The sequence below is a fragment of the Cryptomeria japonica genome, chromosome 3, assembly GCF_030272615.1.
Source record: "Cryptomeria japonica chromosome 3, Sugi_1.0, whole genome shotgun sequence".
NCBI lineage: Eukaryota > Viridiplantae > Streptophyta > Pinopsida > Cupressales > Cupressaceae > Cryptomeria > Cryptomeria japonica.
In genome coordinates this window covers 136968508-136989144 of record NC_081407.1, presented here as the reverse complement: position 1 = coordinate 136989144, position 20637 = coordinate 136968508, and positions in this window count along the sequence as shown.

Genomic DNA, 20637 nt, shown 5'->3' with positions numbered 1-20637 from the left:
TTCTAACCAATTGAAGTCTCTTGAAGAAGCTGCTCAGACTTTAACTGAGAAGAATTACAAAAAGAAGAGAGGAGAGAAAATAATGAAAGATATTGATACAGGGAAGATTGCCTTATCCCTAAATAAAGTTCTTTTAAAGATTGCTATTGAAACTGGAGGGAGGATGCTGGCCTATATATCTAACATTTCATTTTTCTATACTGATTAGATTAAGAGGCATGAAGAGACATAACAGGAACTGGAAAGGAAATGTACTATGTACATACCTTTACAAGATTTAGCCATAGCATTTGGCAAATCAGTTGATGATTTGTAAAATCGGTTAGATGTCTATGATTATGAATAGGATAAGAGACTCCGATCCTTGAAAGAGATAAAGAACTAGTTGAGACCCAAAGTGGACATCTTACAATGAGCATACAAGGATGCAGAAATGATTTTGGTGATTCCAAAGATGAGCACAATGGATGCAATGGAAGAATTTTCTACATAGGTTATGACAACCATTGAGATCACTGAAACATTATTGGAAACATGGGAAAATGATTTTACTCAAATGAAGATCATTTTCAGTGACATTTTCTTGAAAATTGTAGTGAACACTCCTTGAAAAGACTTATATTTTTGTATATGTAGTTTTTGATGTAAATTTTGATATAATATATATGTATTTTACTTTTCAATTTGGCATTGTTGTCAAAGGGGGAGTAGAAATGTGTATGTGTTGTGAAAATTTTGTATGTATTGTTAAGGGGGAGTAGAAAAATGTTTGTACAATTTTATAAGAACACTTAGTTGTAAAGTTGTAAAATTTTCTAAGTGTTGCCATCAATGCCAAAGGGGGAGATTGTTGGCTTGATGATGATTGTAATGGATGACTTCATGTGTTTTCATTGATGGCACATGTATAAACACACATATGTTCACATTGTCTTAGTCATCTTATGTAAGACAAACTGGTATTATATGTATACTAAAGTTCAATCGGTTTTGAGGGTGTCCAACCGGTTTTAGATACTTACAAGGTACATTAGAATATGGTTTGTGGTACCCTAAGAATGATGACTTTATTTTATATGCATATACAGATGGTGATTGGGCTAGAGATGTTGATGACCAGAAAAGTACTTTTGGTGGAGCTTTCTTTCTTGGAAAGAAGTTGGTTTCATGGATGAATAAGAAACAATCATGTACTTCTTTATCTACTGCTGAAGTTGAGTATGTTGTTGCTACTACTAACTATACACAGGTTCTACAGATGAAGAAAATGTTGAAGGATATAAAGGTGGATTGTGATGGAACGATAGTTATTCACTATGATAACTCTGCTGCTATTGATATATCAAAGAATCTGGTATATCATTCTAAGACAAAGCACATATCTATCAAGTACAACTTTTTGAAGGAAAAGGTGGAAACAAATGAAGTTAGACTGGTTTATGTGAACACTAAAGAGCAGATTGCAGATATCTTCACTAAACCTTTGCCTAAGGAATCATTTGAGTACTTCAAAGACAGATTGGGAGTTTTTGCCCCTTTGGTAGAGACTTGAGAGAGGCGGTTTGGCAGCAGTCTGGTATGCATTATTAGAGATATTTTTCATTCTAGCACTAATGTGGGGATGCTATTTATCAGGGAGAGTATTCATCTTTTTGATTCAATGGTTTATGTTTTTGCTTTGATATTTTTGTCAGATTTCTGGCATTGATGTCAAAGAGGGAGAGATATTGATGTGAAAAAGAAAAAATTAAGGAGTTGTATACATTAGGGGGAGAGATATATGTATAATTCAGAGCTTTAAAGAGATATTATTCACAGGGGGAGTTTGGTCTTTGTTTCAGAACTTCATTCCTATATATTTGAGTAGGAGACTTGTTTGGCATTTCTTGGTACTTAGATGTTTTTCACATTTAGAGTTTCCATAAATGCTAAAGGGGGAGATTGTTGGCCATTTAGTGGAACTAATTATGTGTTGCATTGATTTTTTGTCATTGATGCCAACACTAGTTGTTTGGATGCTTTAACGAGACCCTTCTGGTCACAATAGGTTGAGTAGTTTCTGGTTGGTTTGGTTATGGAATTGGCTTATTTATGATACTCATGTTCATATTTAGTAAGTTGGTTTTATTATTGTGATCAGATGCTATCCTATTTGCTTGGAAGCTTGGCTTGTGGTTTCAGTGAGGGTTTCACCGGCAGATCTTTTGATGAAGATCTTTGATGATATGCATAAGTGGTGTTAGTGCCACTTCTGGTGGAGTTTCTGGATGTTGTTGGTGATCATGTTCGAGACTTGGCAGATGGAGATCATTGCTTTAGCATGCAGACCTATATTGGGTCCCCGTTGATCTAGGTTATGGATTGGCTTAATGTAACATGTGGATTGGACCTCTCGATGTGTTTCTGGGATGTCTTATGTGTTGGATATTATTTGTTTGGTCTAAGGCTGACATATTTTATAATTATGTAATTGGTTTATTATCTGGTGGCCAACTTGATTGTTTATGGTCGAGGGTTTGTATATATATGATGTAAGATCTCATTGTAGATCATTAGAGGTATAAGGTCTGTAAATATGTGAGGAAATGTGTGAATAATGTAATATCATTCAGGCAGAGGATTTGGTTGATCATTGGAGATCAAATTGGGTTTATGTAAGAGGATTTAGTCCTCCGATATTGAGCTTAATTAGAACTGTACTCAGGCATAGGAGATGGCATCTTTGCAGTTAAACACTTCTTCCAGATTGTAGTCTAGATTTCTATGTAGTCAATGAGGCTCCTTTTGTGATGAGCAGTGCGCTCTAGGCTATTGGCCTTCCTGCAAGTGCAAGCCCCTAAATTGTAATTCACATACTTACTACAAAAGTATTATCTGACTATGGGTAGGCTTCCCACCATGGTTTTTCCCTTTATCAAGTTTTCCACGTATAAATCTTGGTGTCATGTGGATGGTATTTATTCTGTGATTATTGTTTATGCTTAATTGATTTAACTGTTATTCCGGTATTTGGTTTAAGCATTCCAGTATTAATATTTTGGGTTCCGGTATTAAATTTTTAATTTCTTAAAGTTCCAATAATCTGTTACAACTAATTCACCCCCCCCCCCTCTTAGTTTTCTTCTGGTTATTTGAACTATCTAACAAAAAAAACATTTCCAAGAAACATAGGATCTTCATGGGTCGAAAATGGTCTTGTCAAACAACAAAGTCTCACTGAAAGAAATTCATGTCTTTGAGATTAAAACTCAGTCACACCAAAAGATGGAATATCAGTAAAATATCAAAACTTGATATGAGATAGACAGGGTCTTCACAATAGACCAGATCTCATCAACAAAATCATATGTTGATGAGACAAAAACCTGTCTCAACGAGAACCTACCAACTAGAGGATTTTCACATTTTCTCAATCTGCAACCTGCATGATCCTAACCCAATAGAATAAATAATCAATGAAATATATTTAGAGCATCCATCCAACCCTAGATCACATGAATTTCACACATAATGACATCTTCAACCACCTCTACAACTCATTCATCTGCAACCTACAAGAGACATAGTTGACATCAATGACAACATTTACCCACAAAAATATTTTATGTGGTTGGTTATTCAAAGGTCTTAATATATTTAAGGGAATTATAATTCACCCCCCTTTTCAGTATCCCAAATGTTCCACAATTGGTATTAGATCTTAGTTATTTGAATGAGCCTAACTAGCTAAAGGAGATCTTGGAGGTTGAACATATGACACCTAAATTTGTCCCAAAAAAAATTCCTAGGAGAATGTCAACTTGATAAAAATAGAGAACTTAAGGTAACTCTTGAAGATCTTGAAAATTCAAAAAATCAAAATAGAGAACCAAAAGAAAGCATCAAAGAAGCAAATGAATGCACCGGGATGCTAAGGGAACATAACAAGAAATTCAAAGAAAGACACAAGGCAGTTAGAAAATAATTAAAACAAACAAATAACATGATTATTAATCTGAAGACCTAGATTGAAGAAGAGAAAAATACTAAATATTATATAAATGGTATAATTGAAGGAAAAATAGAGGAATGCAAGAGATTGGAACAAGAGGTAGTAACCCTAAGATCGGATCTAGAGACAATAAAGAATCAAGAAGACAAATTTAAAATGAGTGCAACAAATCTTGATGAGTATTAGGTATACAAAAGAGCCTGAAAGACAAGAGTGGATTGGGATTTGAAGTTGGTGAATGCTCACATCAAAAAACTAAAGACAAAATCAAAGCTAGTTTAGTTGAGAAGATAGAACCTCTTTAGCCTACTAAAGGAAAGTAATTATGGAATCAAAATGAAAAACCCCCACTCAAGTAGCCTAATGGTCAAAGGTATTTTTCTTTTAATGGTTATTATTTTTCATACAATAGATTTGGACATAAAGCCATATAATGTAGAAACAAGATGAATCAAAATTTCAAATCATTTTTCGGTTAATGTTTTTCTTGCAAAAAGTTTGGTCATAAAGGTAGTTAGTGCAGAAGTCAGATCATGAACAACTATCAAATAATTAGTTCCTTTAATGGTCACTATTATGTATGCAATGTTTTCGGTCATAAGGCTAATCTATGCAGACCTATACTAAAAAAAGAAAATATAGGACAAAGGAATGATATGTGCTACAGTTGCAATAAGTTTGGACACCTTGTGAAGTTTTGCAAAAACAAAAGTATGAAGAAGGATAATCTGGTGAAAAGAGATGAACCTAGGAAGAAGATCAGTGTGGAAGAAGTTAAAAATGAGATGAAAAAGATATGGAAGAAGAAAGAAGATGTGGTTGGACCTAGCTTCGATGCATAAATTTCCTTTGGAAAAAAAGTTAAAGAGATTCAACTCAGGGGGAGCTATATTGAAGATCATTATCCCCTACCAAAGAATGTGATGTTGTTATCACAACATGAAGATATAATGTGTAGAGTGATGGAATTCACCTTTTGGTGAAGATTACAATAAGAAACACTGAAGTGTAGTTTTGTAATACATTGGATGGTAACTGTGATAGACAAAATTATTAGTAGCTTTTTCACAAAACATTTATTGTGCACCCTGGCAAGTTGGATGAACTCTTAAAAGGAATTTTTCTAAGTCTTTTCATTCACTTGAATCCAAAGAAGAAAAGGAGAGCAAGACAAACAAGTGCAAAAGTTTCTGATGAAATGTAAAGAGGTATTCATGTACCCTAGTTTTTTAATAGTTCTGATACTTAACATAAGTATAGATCCAATAGCCAACAAGATGAGAGGGGGGGGGGGGTGAATCATACAAACTTAATCTTCCATTAAAACACCTCGGTAACATATACTTCAGTAATATAACCAAAACTGTTAAACATGCAAACTCAAAAGCATATAAACATCATAAACCTCATAACACCAGATTTAACGTGGAAACCCAAATAGGGAAAAACCATCGTGGGATTTTGGACCCACTATGAAATATACTCTTCTAGAGTATGCTCGATTAAAAGAAAATCCTGTTAAAGATTACAAACACATTGCTAGATGTGACCCGATTAAGGGATTTCCCTTAGATCTGTTAGGATCTTCACCTTGTTAGAAGTGACCTTGTTAAAGGATTTCAAACACTCAATCAGAATGTCACCTTGCTAGAGGGTTTTACAAATAAGACTGTTACTTGTCCACTCAGTTAAGATATTTTCTGTCACTTTCACAAAATAACAGTAATAAAATCTATCTGCAACTTCACATCTAAAATGCTAAAGCAGATTCTTATTTGTTCAATACAATCTAGACATAGAACTAATCTTGTCTATCTACTGGGCTTCTATACTCTGTTATTCTAACATGTCTTCAAGATTTTGTGCTCGGTAATCACTATGTAGCATCCCTGTGCATACACTTGCCCACATACATTGTTTATCAACAATTTCCTATTTATAAACAGTTAGGTAACCGCTTAATCTCCTTGATCACATTTCCCATGATCAATCATAGCCATCAAATCTTTGATCTTGTCCAGGTTCAATGCATCTTTCGATCTGAAAATGTTTTACCCCGCCTTGGAACTTGTGCTAGGGCATTGTGGTTCAATCTGAGCTATAGATCTTCATGTCGACTTTCCATTGCCTTAGATTCATTAACAAACTTCATCCATGACTCACCAATCATTTAATCAGTTCTAGCTCATCAGCTTCCTTCATTAAATAATGCATGTAAACATTTAATGCATTCTGTTATAGCTCGGTTACAACTCGGTAACAACTCGATGAATACTAAACTTCACTCGGTAGACATTTTGCCTTCATTAACCGATAGCGATAACCTTAGGGTTTACCAACTAGGTTCTTTGCTTGATAACATAGTATAGTATTAACCTTTACAATTTACAACATATGTATGATGTTAAAACAATCTAAAACATCATGATCTCATCATTGTCTGACTCGGTAATAGTTGTCCATTGAATACCTTATTCATCCCCTTATTCATCATATTCTTTCCTATGTCTTTTACCGACATCTATATACTCTTCAAATCATACTTCTCAAGATATGGCAACATCATACTGAATTAGAAAATCAATTTCTTGACATCAATGACAAAACAATAATATCAAGACAGTAAACATCCTTAATCAGTTATATCCATAATCATCAACAACCTTCTCAATATCCTTATGTAATGCCAACAATCTTTCATTGTCTGTTATAATGAAATATTTCCAACAATCTCCCCCTTTGGCATTGATGGCAAAACCAATTGATTTGACCTTAAAAGATTCGGTTTGCTATGATTCTAAAATGCTGAAATGCTCTCCCGCATACATTAGTCTTCTCCTATTTTCTTCAGTCTTCTTTCCAATCTGTAGTCTTCTTAGTTTTCTTTTAGTCTTCTCCCCCTTTGACAACAATGCCAAAAAGTAAAGAACTAAAACATAATTTCTTTTTGTATGAAGTGATTTCCTGCTGTTGTGTATCAATTCAGTCTCGGTCAGAGCATTTTGTCTTCAATTCCTGTTCCCTGTATTATTTCTTGTAATAATTCCTGTACACCTTTAGAAAACATCCTAAAATGTATAAATCAGCATCAACTCCCAAAAGATATTCGATAGAGTCATCGGATTGATGCTTTCACCGAACTTAGTCAGTGAGTAGAAGATAGGGGTAGGACCCCTAACTTACTTTTGAGATATTCAAAAGTGTCCCTTGGTAGTGGCTTGGTGAAGATATCTGCTATTTGTTCCTTTGTGCTTACATACTCCAACACCACTTTCTTCTCTTGAGCTTCTTCTCTAAGATAATGATATTTGATAGAGATGTGCTTTGTCTTAGAGTGCATAATAGGATTCCTTGAAATATTAATGACACTAGTATTGTCACATAATATAGTTATTGGCTCAGTAACTTTCTCATTTATTCCTTCCAATAGTTGTTTGATCCATGCAATGTTGGTACAATTCAATGCTGTAGCAACGTATTCAACTTCTGTTGTTGACTGTGAAACACATCCTTGTTTCTTGCCAAGCCAACTCACTAGTCTTTCTCCTAAAAAGAAAGCTCCTCCACTTGTGCTTTTTCTCTCATCAATGTTGCCTACCCAATCAGCATCAGTATAAACTTTTAAATCAAAATCATTTTCTTTTAGATATACTAAGCCATAATCCTCTGTCCCTTTCAAGTATCTAAAAATTCTTTTGATTGTTGTCATGTGTGTTTCCTTAGGATCTGCAGAGAATCTTGCAACAATACCTACTGCATGTGCTATGTCTGGTCTATTGTGAACAACATATTGTAGCTTTCCAATCATAGATCGATAAAGTGTCTCATCAACAGATGCAGATTCATCATTCTTTGATAATTTATAGTTGGTAGTTGATGCTCTGCAAAAAGGATTAGAAAATCTGTTTGATGGCAACACACACAAGAGCACAAGAAACAAACGTTAGTGTTAGCAACAAAAGATTATCCTAAACAGGCATATCAAGAGAGATATTAAGCATGAAATAGAAAGCATATAAACATAGAATAAAATAGCTAATCAAGATGCTCATAGTTGCTCCTCCCTTGTTCCTCTCCTCTCCAAGTCCCAAATGAGTGTAGCTCTCAGCTTTTAGCACTAGCCATGGATGCCATATGGAGATTCAAGATGGTTGAATATGATAAGCAAATACTATGCAAGAGTAGATAGTGATGCTATGAAAAAGCTCTATGCTAATGCCAGTATAACAACAATACTCTAATGCTTTTTTTTTTGCTTGAGGAGAAGGGTTCTATTTATAGAAGAAATGGGGAAATGAAAGGTTAAGATTGAATGGTTTAATCAAGGGCCAAGTTTGAAAGTTGGAGATCCATGTGCACAATTGGCACCAATAAAATGGTGACAAGTGTCAACATAGGATTGGGTTGAGAGAAGAGGTTGGAGGCATTAAAGGCCTGAGAAGACCTCATGGTTATCTAGAGGCTAAGGGTCAAGTCCAAATTAAGATTACCCACTGGATTAAGAGTTAATCCAAGGATAAACCTTTGTGCAAATGTTTAAGAGATAATCATGGTCAAAGCATTAATGGCCTGATGAGACCTTTGGGTTAGGTAGAGGTTGAGTCAAAACAAATGTTTTAACCATGTGGGAGGGTTTGAGGTAACCATTAATGGTTATTGGAGACTTTGGGGATTAAGTGGTTGAAGGTTGAAAGCCTTCAATGGTTATCAAAGACTTTGAGCCATTTAGTGGTTGAAGGTTGAAAGCCTTTAATGGTTATCAAAGACTTTGAGGGTTTGAGAAGTGACTTCCCTTTTGCTTAGGAATGTGACAAAGTTTAGAGAAGGGGTTAGGTTATTTAGAAGTGATTAGAAAATTCTAGAAGGGGTTTAGGCATGGAAGTGGATTTTGTAGGAAAATGCAAGTGGGAGAAATTTTGGTATTTTCAATTAAAATAAAATCATTTATTTCAATTAAATGGTGTAATTTGCATTTGGATAAATATTCAAATAAATATTAATTTATTTAAATGAGAAAAATGAATATAAAGCATTAAAATGCTTGAAGACTTTGAGGGAAACCATTAAAGGCTTGAAGACTTTAAGGGAAGCAATTAAAGTCTTAAGAAGACTTTAAGGGAAGCCATTAAAGGCTTAAGAAGACTATAGAAGGAAGCCATCAAGTTTTGAAGACTTTAAGGGAAACCATTAAAGGTTTCAAGTGGGTGAGGATAAATAGGATTTTAAATAAATAATTTATTTAAAATAGTTGTGCAACTTGCTTTTGTACGAAAATACAAGTGGGTGGAGGATAAAGGTGATTTAAATAAATTATTTATTTAAAATAATTGTGCAACTTGCTTTTGTAGGAAAATACAAGTGGGTAGAGGATAAAGGTGATTTAAATAAATGTTAATTTATTTAAATGTGAGAGGTGGGATTTTGGGGGATTTAAATAAATATTAATTTATTTAAATGTGAGAGAAGATTTAATTAAACAAATATGATTTATTTATTTAATTAATGGTCTGAATTTGGTTAAGTGAATTAAATCAAATAAATTGAATAATTTATTTAATTAATAGGAGAAGAGGGTTAAGATGAATTAATTAAATATTAATTTAATTAATTCATTAATTGATGGTTAAATAATCAAATAAATATTAAATATTCATCTAATTAAGTGGACAGATTTATGTGACTACAGTAGTCATAGGAGTACTTACTGGTTTTGAATCCTCCATTCCAAATTTCTTCAAGATTTCCTTTATGTACTTGGATTGAGTAATGAAAATCTCATTTTTCATTTGCAGTATCTATAAACCTATAAAATACTTTATCTCACTGATTAATGACATCTCAAATTCTTTGTTCATTTCATTTCCATAAAATATAATATCATCAACAAATATGGCTGAGATCAGTATTCTATTTTCATCATTCTTCATGTACATGTTGTTGTTCTCACTTTTCCTTATAAAACCAATCTTAATCAAATAAGAGTGCAATCTTTCATACCATGCTCTAGGTGCTTGTTTCAAACCATATAAAGCTCTGTTCAATTTACATACCTGATCTTTATTATTGTCTTCAACAAATCCTTTAGGTTGTTCAATAAAAACTTCTTCTTCTAATATTCCATTCAGAAATGCAGATTTGACATCCATTTGATATACCTTAAAATTATTTGAAAGGAAATAAAAGAGCAAGGAAAGGAAAATTAATCCAAGAAAGTTTATGATGAAGTAATAGTTACCATGAGAAAAGCAAAGACCTTGGAGCATCACCCAAATGTAAAGAAGGAGGCACAAGAACTTTTGAAAGGGGAAAAGCAAAGAAAAACCCCTTGTGTGATATTATGAATGAGGCAATGCCTAAAAATGAGAGAGAGAGAGAGAGAGAGAGAGAGAGAGAGAGAGAGCAAGAAGCTCTTTACAATATTGTCATTAAGAAGAAATGAGAGAGGAGGCATCTCTTAAATAGAGATCAGGAGAGGAGTTACAAAGTAACTCCAAATCTATGAATGCCACCATTCATAAAATGTGTGTGCCATGTGTCCACATCCTCTTATGGAGGAAATCTAATATTCCTTAATAAAGGAAAATAAAAGAAATGACTTGTCCTCACACATGTACTAGAGGACAAATTACATGTAGGAATTCCAAAGGAATATCCTAAACTAAATAAAAATAAACCTAAGCTAAGTAAAGATTAAATATTCTAACACCCCCCTTAAGCTTTACTTGGGGAGTTTACATCAAACCCTTCAATGGGTTGTAATCCAAGATTTTTAAATCAAATTGGAATTTTTCTTTACAAAGTGGCTTGGTCAAAATATCTGCAACTTGGTCTTCCCCCTTGCAATAGAGGAGTGAAACTTGCTTGTCTTCAATTTGTTCTCTAATAAAGTGGTGTTGGAGAGCAATGTGTTTTGTCCTTGCATGGAAAACTGGATTTTTAGCCAAGGCAATGGCACTTTGGTTGTCACAATACAATGGAGTTGGTTCATGTTGAGGTAGACCCAAATCTTCAAGTAATCTTCTAAGCCACAAGACTTCTTTGGAAGCATTAGTGCATCCTTTGTACTCAGCTTCAGTGGATCCAAGAGAGGTAGATTGTTGCTTTTTACTATTCCAAGAAATTGCTCCTGAACCAACAAAAAAACAATAACCACAAGTAGATTTCCCATCATTGGGATCTCCACCTAGATCGGAATCAGTAAAACCTTTTAAAGTAAAATCAGAATTTGCATCATAAAACAAACCTACATTAATTGTTCCTTTAATATATCTTAAAATTCTTTTAGCAACTTTAAAGTGTGTTTGTTGAGGTTTAGACATGAATCTTGAAACCAAACCAACACTATAAGCAATATCGGGCCTAGTAAGAGTTAAATAATTTAAACTTCCAACTAATTGTCTATGCAAAGTAGGATCAACAAGAGGAGTTTGCATATCAAGCATTAACTTAGTGCCTAATTCAATAGGAATTGAAACATGATGAGCATCATTCATTTTAAACTTATCTATGAGATCTTTAGCATATTTACTTTGAGATAAGAAAATTCCTTTAGAGGTTTGCCAAATTTGCATTCCTAAGAAATAATGTAAAGGACCTAAATCAGTCATTTGAAATTTTTGATTAAGTTGAAACTTAATATCAGAAATCAAAGTAATGGAACTTGAAGTAAGAATCAAATCATCTACATACAAGATAATAATTATAATATCATCTTCACTATGTTTAATATACAAGTTAGGATCATTTTTACTTCTAATAAAGCCTTGAGAAAGAAAGAATTCATTAATCTTTGAATACCACTCCCTAGGAGATTGCTTTAATCCATAAATTGATTTCTTTAATTTACAAACTAAGTGTGCATTACCTTCTTTAATAAAACCAGGAGGTTGAGACATATAAATTTCTTCATGTAAATCACCATTAAGAAAAGCACTTTTAACATCCATTTGGTGAATAGGCCAATTCATTCTAGAAGCTAAAGCAAGCACAAGTTTAATTGTAGGCATTTTAGCAACAGGAGCAAAAGTTTCATTATAATCTAAGCCTTCAATTTGAGAAAAACCTCTAGCAACTAATCTAGCTTTAAATTTAGTAACTTGATTATTAGCATTCAATTTAGTTTTATAAAGCCACTTGCAAGAAACAAGATTTTTACCATGAGGCAAGGGAACTAAATCCCAAGTTTTGTTAGAAATTAGAGTATCATATTCTTCCTTCATTGCTTTTTGCCAATGTGGTTGATTTTTAGCTTGATCAAATGTTTTAGGATCATTAGAATTCATAATAGTAGTCATTAAAGCATAATTACAATAATTAACTCTCCTAGCTTGAAGTTTATCCATTCTAGCTAAGTATTCATCACTATCTTGAATTAAAGATTTAAACCATTTAGGTATTCTTTTAGAAGTAATGGATTCATCACTAGAAGAAGAGTCATGAGGAGTAGAGTTATTATTATCATCATCACTATCACTAGAAGGAATAGAAAGAGATACATTAGGAGTAGGGTTAAGAGAAGGAGGTTGGTCCTCCACAAGCACAACTTTGGTTTGACCAAGTTCATCATCCTTCACTTTAGAACAATCATGAATGCCCTTTTCTGCAATACAAACATCTCTTGCAACTTTTACCTTGTTAGTAATAGGATTGTAAACTCTATAACCTTTAGTATTTTCATCATAACCAACAAAAATAAAAGGAGAAGATTTAGCATCTAATTTTTTCCTTTTCTCCTTAGGTTTGTGAACATAAGCTATGGAACCAAAAATTCTTAAATTCTGCAAATTAGGCTTTCTACCAGACCAAGCTTCTTCAGGAGTTTTATCCTTTAAGGCTTTGGTAGGTGTTCTATTAATTAAATATGTTGCACAAGCCATAGCTTCAGCCCAAAACTTGTAATCCATATTTTTAGCCTGCAATAAACATCTAGCCATTTCAACAATTGTCCTATGCTTCCGTTCTGCCACACCATTTTGTTGTGGTGTATAAGGAACGGTAAGCTCATGTTTAATTCCAAAAGATTTTAAATAAGCATTAAATGCATTATTGACATATTCTCTTCCATTGTCAGTACGAAGAATCTTAATTTTAGAACCAGATTGCCTTTCTACAAACATATGAAATTCAGTAAAAACATCAAGCACTTGATCCTTACTATGAAGGAAATATATCCATGTTCTTCTGGAAAAATCATCAACAAAGGTAAGTGCATACCTTGAACCTTGGATGGAGGGATTCTCCATGGGACCCAAGAGATCACTATGAACGAGGTGCAATTTAGTGTATGCCCTCCAAGATTGACCATGAGGAAAGGGTTCCCTATGCATCTTACCACTCATGCAACCATTGCAAACAATTTGAGAAGTAACAATAGTAGGCAATCCATCAACCATATTTGCTTTTTGCATTAGTGAAATATAATCAGAATTGAGATGGCCAAGTCTTTCATGCCATATAGTAAAATCAACAGTAGTAAGCAAAGAATACTTTGGAGGAGCAAATTCATAGAACTTGAATAGGTTATCACTATCCATTTTAGCAGTAGCAATAACTTGATTAGTGTTTGGATCAATGATATAACATATGCCCCTATAAAAGTTAATCTTATAATCTTGACAAAGTTTAGGAACTGAAATCAAATTTGATTTTAATTCAGGAACATAAAGAACATCATGTAATTTCCCATTAGGAACATTCACATCACCAATAGCTTCAACTTTACAACTATGATTATTAGCTAATTGAACAGGAATATTAGAAGTATCGGGATGCAAAGATTCAAAACATTCTTTATGAGAAGTAACATGTTGAGATGCACCAGAATCAATAATCCACTCAAGTGGTTGAGAAACATTATAAGTACATGTAAATGCATGACGAGATGAATTACCATTATTATTATTACCCTTCTTATAATGAGGTTTATGTTGATTATTTTGATTCATGGGCTTTTTACCATTTTGTTTCTTAAAACAATTATTAGTAATATGTCCATCTTTCCCACAATATGTGCAATGGGGTCTTGTTTGAGAATTATTCCTTTGATTATTGTGATTATTATTATGATTATTATTATGAGAATTATTATGATAGGATTTAGAATGAGATTGATAATTAGAAGATTTGTGATTGTTATGATGATTATTATAATGATTATGATTATGTTTATTATTATTGGATCTAAAGTTATTATTATGATTTTGATTTTTAGACATAAAAGCATGTTCGCTACTTTTAAGAGTACCAAATTGAATTAATTTAGCTTCCTCTTGACGCAATAAATTACGAAAAATATCATATGTTAATTGAGTAGCTAAGCTAGGAATAGCAAGTTGAGCATGAATATTCGTAATAAATTGTTGAAATTGACGAGGAAGACATTTTTTGAGAATGAGATGAATTAAACGTAAATCAGCAAGAGTAACTCCTAAACCAGTTAATTGACTATTAACAGAGTCAAACTTTAATAAGAATTCATCCATAGTTTTAAAATCTGTATACCTTAGATCTTCAAGTTGATCTTGAAGTTGAATTTTTCGGGATTCATTTGAGCTATCATAAGTGGTTTTTAAAATTTCCCAAGCTTGATGCGCTTTTGTACAATGTCCAATTAAAACATACAAATCAGGAACCATTGAAATACCAATTAAACCAAGTGCTTCCTCATTTTGAGCCTTCCATCTATCTAGGTCGGCTTGAGGAGCAGATGTAGCGGGTTCAAATGTCTTATCAGTCGCAACATCCAAAAGGTGTTTGAAACGAAAAATAAACGAGATATGTGTTTTCCAAGAATGATAATTGGAACTATTTAATTTAATTTCTGGAATTAATGTAGACATGATAGCAAAATAATGAACAAATTATGCTTAATAAAAAAAAAAAAATGCCCTCTTGGATAAATTTTTTTTTAACCTCCTTGATTAAAAAAACTAACCAAATTTGATTAACAAAAAATTTTATTTTATTTTATTTTATTTTTTTAAAATAACAAAATATTTAAAAATATTTATGAAAGAAGAATAAAATAAAAATTTGTAATAATAAATTTTAAAAACTTAAATTTTAGTTAAACAAACTATATTAAAACAACTTTAAATTTTTAATTAAAAAAAAACTATTTATATAAACAAGGTTTATATAATTAAAAAAATTGTTTTTTTGTTTTAAAAAACTTTTGAAAAAAACTTTTTATATATATTAAAAATATGTATAAACGTTTTAATGTATGGATAAATAAGAAAAGAACTTATTAATATGAAGAAACGCCTCAAATGAAAGGCAGAGGCGTTACTGGTTTGTAGAAAATGTAGAGGCACAGGTGACAGAAACGTTTTTGCAGGTTATGATAAGTTTGCAGGGAATAAGCAACGTTACAGTTATGATAATTTTGCAGCGCACAGTGTCAATGAAAACAGCTCGAGATTGCAAGGAGAGAACTTATGACTTGGTGTAACGGTGAATGACTCAGCTTGGAGCGCTTATGTTACAGCTGAAGGAAGAGTGGAGGTGTTACAGACCTGGGGTGAATGCAGCGTGGAGGTGGACTTGTCCAAAACAATGTATCCAGATCATGGACAACAACTAAACGCCAAGGATCTCAAAATAATAAAGATGGAGAAAAAATCTCGGAGAGTTCCCCAATATAAAGGGTGGTATCAAAACTGTGAGAATAAGCTGCTTTACTGCAACGTGAGGTTATTGATTAAGAGAGCATAAGCTGCTTTACTGCAACGTTTTCGTTAGTTGATGCCTATTGTGCTGCTGCCCCCGATAGATAAACTCTCTCAAAAATGAAAATTTACCACACACAGAGATCTTGCTTGGGTTTCAGATTATTGCGATTACACTTGAGTGTTTCATATTATTATTTATCTTTACTATATACTTTTTTTACATATCATATATTATTAAAAGTTGGCTCCTAAATGAGGTCTTGCGGTGATAGTTTAGTGACAATGGTCTGGCTTTCGCTGCGCAGAGAGCCCTATGGGCGCTGAGAGCTGGAAGTAAGCAATCTACCAAGTTTTTTTAAAAAAAAATTTAATGTCAATGTAATATCAGTGCAGAATCTATCCACTTATTAGCTCAATATTAGTAAAAATTATTGTTTGTGCACAAAAGGTTTATTTTATACTGCCTGCAATTATCCCTGGTATTTTGCAAAGGTTTCTGGGCACTACCAAGAGTGAATCTTGGATGACTTAGGGTTTCTCAATCTATGGAGTGAGCTCGGAGCATTACTGTGGTGCAACTTACTTATTCTCTCCTTGATCCTCTTTTGGTTGGGCTGTTAAATGACCTTCGGTTAGAGTGACAGAAAACAAATATCCTGAGGGAATCAGTCCAGGCGCCACTTATATCTATTGGAATGTAACAAAACACTTGCACCAATAACTGAAAACCAGGATTGCAACTAAAAAGCATATCTTTTTTTTATAAAACAAATGTAATTTGGTAGCATTGCAAAACAATTGGGGTATGTTAAGAAAGAGAAAACTGCAAAATCACTCTTTTCTTTTAATGTATTTGAAAAAAAACTAATGGAAAGCTAATCAATCTTTTCCGAATCTTAGGAATGAACTACAGTTTTAAATTATCAAACTTATCTTGAAATGAATAAGCTAGGATTAAGCTAGGATTGTAGCTGATAATCTAATGCATAACAACCTATTTTTTCAATAAAATGTAAGATTTATTTATTAAACAAAATGTGAGAACCTGCAATATGAATCAGAGAAACAACTTTATGATGAAACTGTTTTGGTGGCAAGCCTTCCAAAACAAATGAATATGAAATCTAAAGTATGCAGGAAAAGAAGTTAGCACTGGAGTTTTGGCGGCAAGCCTTCCAAAACTTTAAAAATAATTAAATTTAAACTAGAAAGAAGGAACTTTGGCGGCAAGCCTTCCAAAGCCCTTTTTTTAATAAATACTAACTAGAATAGCAGATTAAACCTGCAGGCAAACTTGTTAATAAGTTTGAAAAAAAAGTTAAAATTTGAAACCAAAACCTGCACAATAGAAAATATTAGTAACAGAACTTCTTCTCCTCTCAAGAATGCCTCCAACAAGGTGAACTCCACTGAATGGTAACCTTCATCAATGTTAACTTAAAACAAGGATTAGAAACCTGCTCTGATACCATGAAAGGAAATAAAAGAGCAAGGAAAGGAAAATTAATCCAAGAAAGTTTATGATGAAGTAATAGTTACCATGAGAAAAGCAAAGACCTTGGAGCATCACCCAAATGTAAAGAAGGAGGCACAAGAACTTTTGAAAGGGGAAAAGCAAAGAAAAACCCCTTGTGTGATATTATGAATGAGGCAATGCCTAAAAATGAGAGAGAGAGAGAGAGAGCAAGAAGCTCTTTACAATATTGTCATTAAGAAGAAATGAGAGAGGAGGCATCTCTTAAATAGAGATGAGGAGAGGAGTTACAAAGTAACTCCAAATCTATGAATGCCACCATTCATAAAATGTGTGTGCCATGTGTCCACATCCTCTTATGGAGGAAATCTAATATTCCTTAATAAAGGAAAATAAAAGAAATGACTTGTCCTCACACATGTACTAGAGGACAAATTACATGTAGGAATTCCAAAGGAATATCCTAAACTAAATAAAAATAAACCTAAGCTAAGTAAAGATTAAATATTCTAACATTATTGAAAGCAGCATAGGCCAACAATGTTCTTACTCCTTCAAGTCTAGCAACAGGTGCAAAAGTTTCACCATAATCAATTCCTTCTTCTTGAGCATAACCTTTGCAAACTAGTCTTGCCTTGTTTGGAATGACCTCTCCTTTTTCATTTAGCTTGTTTCTAAAAATCCACTTTGTACCAATTACATTTTTGTCCTTTGGTCTTGGGATTAGTGTCCATGTGTCATTCTTCTTGATTTGATCAATCTCTTCTATCATAGCATTTATCCAATCTTCACTGTTAAATGCCTCTTTTACTATTCTCGGTTGAAATTCAGATATCAAACATGTGTTTTGTCTCAATTTGTTCCTTGTCATCACTGGATCATCCTTATCTCCTATAATCTAACTTGGTGCATGATGTCTTCTTACATACTTGGCTAATATAGGCTCAGTAGGCTCTGTATGATCTTCTTCATCACTATAGAAGGAAGCCATCAAGTTTGAAGACTTTAAAGCCATCAAGTTTGAATACTTTAAGGGAAACCATTAAAGGTTTCAAGTGGGTGAGGATAAATAGGATTTTAAATAAATAATTTATTTAAAATAGTTGTGCAACTTGCTTTTGTAGGAAAATACAAGTGGGTGGAGGATAAAGGTGATTTAAATAAATTATTTATTTAAAATAATTGTGCAACTTACTTTTGTAGGAAAATACAAGTGGGTAGAGGATAAAGGTGATTTAAATAAATGTTAATTTATTTAAATGTGAGAGGTGGGATTTTGGGGGATTTAAATAAATATTAATTTATTTAAATGTGAGAGAAGATTTAATTAAACAAATATGATTTATTTATTTAATTAATGGTTTGAATTTGGTTAAGTGAATTAAATCAAATAAATTGAATAATTTATTTAATTAATAGGAGAAAAGGGTTAAGATGAATTAATTAAATATTAATTTAATTAATTCATTAATTGATGGTTAAATAATCAAATAAATATTAAATATTCATCTAATTAAGTGGACAGATTTATGTGACTACATTTGCCCCTCTTTGAGATGGTACGGTTTTATCGCGTCGTTTCAAAGAAAGAAAAATAGGTGTGAAGAAATGCCCCATAAAATATAAATTTAATGGGTGGTATGCCCCCTCGAGAGATGGGCCAAATTTTATTATTATTATTATTATTTTTTTTTTGAAAAATCGGGCGGTCTCTCGAAAAAGAATGAAAAGTGGAGGGGATGTAGAATAGAAGAAATTAGAACTAATGATGAAAGAATGGGAGAAAATGGAGTGAATATGAAGAAACAACAAGCCAGCGAGTACCCTGAGGTCATTGAAGAGATACATAGCAGATGTAGTGTGGGGTTTGGATTGATGCTATACAATTGATCAAAATTGGTTGGACAATCTGGTGCAATCGGTTTAATTGCCCCGGTCAAGTCAAAGGGTGACAGTTGATGTCAGTTGGTCGCTTGGACATGATAAAGTCTGAGTAAGTGAATCAAAGTGACCTGATGTGACTTAGACAATTGATGTAATTGCCCGATGAAGTCAAGGTATATAAAGCAAAATACTCGTTGAGACGTAGACAATTGATGTAATTGTCCGATGTGATTGTGTTTGATTGGTTTGATCAATTGATAATGTGTGCGTGTGATGGATGGTTGTGGGGAATCATGGCAGCCCCATTGAGACTAGGTCATTGTGATAAATGCCTGATGTAGTCTAGGATTACCATAATCGATTACCTATTGAGACCCGAAGATACTTGATCAAAGTATCTGTTGATAGTCTAGGTGTGTGGGAGTCGATGTATCTGTGCAGATAGAGTAACTTTATTGACTTATTGGATGACTTAGGATAGGAAACACAATCCCTCCTATTTAGAGATGGATGGTGATGAACGTGGCTTGGTTAGGTTGATTGGGACATGATGTAGGGTATGTGATGCTGATTGTTGAGATGGGGAGGGTGGGGGGGGTTCAATGTTAAATAGAAGAAATGGAGGACCTATTACATTCCTATGGAAGAAGAGGAAAATAGAGTATCCATTGTCATTACTATGTATGAATGATATGCAGCTATTTATGAATGTATGGATGGATGGAATGCAACGAAATGCAATATATACAAATGAGATGGAATGATGATCCATGGTGCTTTATTTTTCATCATTGAGCTTTAAAATGTTGTAAGAAAATACAAGCAACTTGACATATAGATTCAAGATGACCAGAGTATTTCTTACATGGATTTTATATAGCAAGTTAATACAAGCAACTTGATATAATGGATCAAGTTGACCTGAGTATTGCTTGCGGAATAGACAAGGATTATCTCCGTTCATGCATGACTTGGATCATCCTCCTTGATCTTAGGCTGATCATATCCTGAGACAAGTGCATACCGTAATAAGAGATAAAACCTTTATCTAGTTTGGATGAGGTAGGAGGAACCAAAGAAAGAGAATTGTACTTGCAAACAAACAATATATACATAAAGAATAAAGAATATGGATCCTTGGTAATGGTTCATGCCCATATGGTCGAGGTATACGCTATAGTCAGCAAGCCGTAGTGATCTATGATTGCATTTTGCATAAGATCACGTAGCTTGGTGAACTTCCCACGTAGACACCATTAGTACATGCCCCAGTACTTCATCGGAAATAATGCGCAAACGATAGAAAACAATGCTGAAAGATCCTGATACAGATAAACAAATGATTGTACTCACAAATCAACCAAGTATTTGATAGCTTAACATAATTTTCTTGTCAAAGAAAATGTCACTTTTGTCTTTGTTTTGGTAAGGAAGGATGCATCCTTGTTGAAGACAGTTTGATTGTTGATGTTGATTGTGTGGTTGATTGGTAAATGGTCATTGTGTAAGTAGTTTGCCAATGTTTATTTTGGTATCTGTATGGATGGGTATGTACAAGGTGTTGCCATGTTTTTGTGTGATTTTTCAATGATTTTGTCGATGTTTTTGGATTTTGA